Here is a 3,207-nt window from a genome sequence, read left to right on the forward strand (position 1 = left end):
TTTAGATGTTACCTTTTGACCATTTTGACTGTAGCCTGCAGAAGCTACTAGCCAGTATATTAATCCTAGCTAACAATGTGATCTTGTATGTACCTACCCATACCAACAGATGATTTGTACAAAATAAAATCTCTATAAAATAAGATATTTAAGTTAGACTGTGGCGTGCGGTTAATAACATCCAGACATTATAAGATAGATACTAAAAGATTCAGTTATTTATGTAACAATAAATTGATAAAGGTAATTTTGAGGGTAAATAATCAATATATAACTACGATACATAAATAATTAGTGGAACTTCACACAATATTTCAGCACTTACCTGAAATAAGATCATACAACAAACCGTGCAAAAACATATGAAACCTTTAAACAAGATTCATACGCAACGCCAATCATTCCGTAATAAACCACTTAACATAATCCCGTATAAACGACCCCATGGAGCAGGAATGCGCAACATTTTTTAAGTAAAAGACCATTTATATATTTCACGCTTGCCGCTCATAAGACGCGGCGCGATATCAATCTTGCCTTTAACTCAGCTCTGCCAAAAGGTTTTCGCTGACTTCGGACAGTAATATGTTACTGGATAATTCATATTTAAGGCTCGTGCACATATTCGTTACATAAATTGAATATAACAATTAAATTACTTAGCTAGAAGAAGTAAGCAAGTTGAAAATAAATATTTCAACTGCCAAACTTCAACTTATTTACTATTTAATTTAGTTTTAGCTGAAAATGTATTTTTTTAACACACGATAAATTTATTAATACCGAAAAAAATCTGAATACTATAAATGCATGATACGCAATAAAATACAGTAAACGAACATATCTATAATTATGCTTTAATCCCCTATTTAGTGGCTTAAAAATGATTCAGTACAGGCCTACGTTGTATAAGAACTTATGCAAAATATTTTTAACTTCAAGACTAAACTAGTGGGTAGTTTCACACGCCTAAAAATAAATAAACTTATGATTATTTCATTTACAATATATTTACTTTATTCGATACTGCTCAAACTTCAAATGAATTATGGCAAATCATAAAGAGCTTATTGGAATTCCGTTAGTCATATTCGTCCTCTACTATAAATATTTGATATTTTATCACTTTAAAATCAAAATGATGACAAACTATCAACTGACAAATGTTGAACATGAATCAGAAGTCAAGGTCAAGTCAAGCCGCCCACAAGTGAGAACAAGGCTTAAGACCATTCGTTATGGCGTGACATATGGCTGTCAGAATTAGTCGGATTAGTGATTTCACGGAGAACGCCTCGTATCCAATTACACGGCCGGAACCCGAGCATTGACGGAAAAAACAAACATGACAATTGGACTCAAAAATGGAACGGAATTTTGAATTAATGTTAATTTGGAACATCGGTGAGGATGGGACTTTATTGAATGCATGTGGGATAGTTGCTTAGTGCAGGATGGTTTGGTTTTAATTTTTTGTGATGTTGAAGTGTATGCATATCGAGGTCATTCTTGTTTATAATAATGCATACATTTAGATGAAGAAATAACGGAGGAATAGTAGGTTAAACTAGACAATTTATTCGCGTTAACTATATAATAATTGTACAGAAGTAACGAGCGATAAAAAAAAACATGTTTTATGTAATGCATCTATTTCAATTCGTCACAAATGGTACTTATATACATAGATAGGTACATAATAAAAACATGCGTAAGACTTACTAACTAAGCATAATATAAAATAATTTAAACATTAATGGTGTCAAAATAATTATTTTTAAAATTATTCTTTAGTTTATCACGAGATAATGACATAGACGAATTATTATAATATTAAGTATTTTCTTGTTAGAAGGTTGAAAACGAAATGAAACAAGTAATGCGTTTGCGCAGGTATCATAGCGCCATCTAGCATCAGTGTGCTAAATTAATGGATCTACTACTCCCCGCTAGATGGCATCAGATAATCTAAGTGCTGGAATAGTTCTGACATACGATTTGGCTTACTAATAAATACGATTTCCATTTAATTAGTAATTAATACTTAAATTAACGTTAACCATATTAAATATTATGATAAACATTCCTTGCTGAGTAATACTAAGCAAGCAATATATTTTATAAAAAGAAAAAATATTTGCTGCCCTGAAATGTTTGTGAGAACAATAACACAATAATAACTTATCGAAATATTTGATAATAAGCGCCTATTTCGATGAATTCGGAAGTAAATCATTTTCTAATTACAAAATTTTATCATAATTGTTACTGCTTATAAGAATTAAAATTAAAAGACATCCATTTCGCATAAACCCTCGTCATCATTCACATTTCTCAACTCACAAATGGGAACTTTAATTAAAACAATTCTAAATTATAACGCGAAAATTATAAAATAATTTCAGCCCTTAAGCCGGCTGTCAACTAAACAATTCCGTGCAGTCCATCAAAATTAATCTAATCTAATCCTGGGGCTGTCTCAAGTTTAAACAAAGATATTGCAAACTGAGTATCAAATGTTGGGGTAGTGTGAAATATATGGATTCGAGTTCGGTAATAAACGCTACGATTTTTAATAGGAATTATTTTATTTTGTTGTCATTAAAAACTCGAGTAATCAAATGGAAATGCAAAAGGAAATTTGTGCATTTCTAGTAGGTAAATTTAACTTAAGAAGGTAAGTTAAATTATCATTAAATAAATGTGTGTGCAAATAAAGAAATTATACTATATTATACTTTACATTTCGTGTATTTAATGTAGCACATAAAACACTTTTTTTGCTTCAAAAACCAACTGTTGAATACCATACTGTACAACGTAACTTATTTCGACAAAAATACACATTTATAAAATCGTTCACAACGTTATCCACGTAGGATCCCACGATAATGTGTTCATAAACAAAATGGACAAATTGACATATTCGCAACGCACCTACAAACAGTACCGCACACAAAACCTTCCCCTATGTTTACAGAACATAAACATGCCGCTGGTCGGGTTGCACCCCGCTTCTTAATCGTCGTTTATTATCGAACTCGCACCCTTCTCACAATCGAGTAACGATCGAGTTTCAGAGTAAACAAATCAGCAGCCTGTGATGTGAATTGTAAGTTGCAGAATTTTGATAGTAAATAGTAATGACGAAATTAATTGGACTAAAATATTACGACAGTTACAGCCAAATTGGGGGCACTTCGTAAA

Source organism: Epargyreus clarus, unplaced genomic scaffold (genome assembly GCF_041222505.1).
Source record: "Epargyreus clarus isolate Ecla_fem2 unplaced genomic scaffold, WU_Ecla_fem_2.2 ptg000009l, whole genome shotgun sequence".
In the NCBI taxonomy this organism is placed as follows: Eukaryota; Metazoa; Arthropoda; class Insecta; order Lepidoptera; family Hesperiidae; genus Epargyreus; species Epargyreus clarus.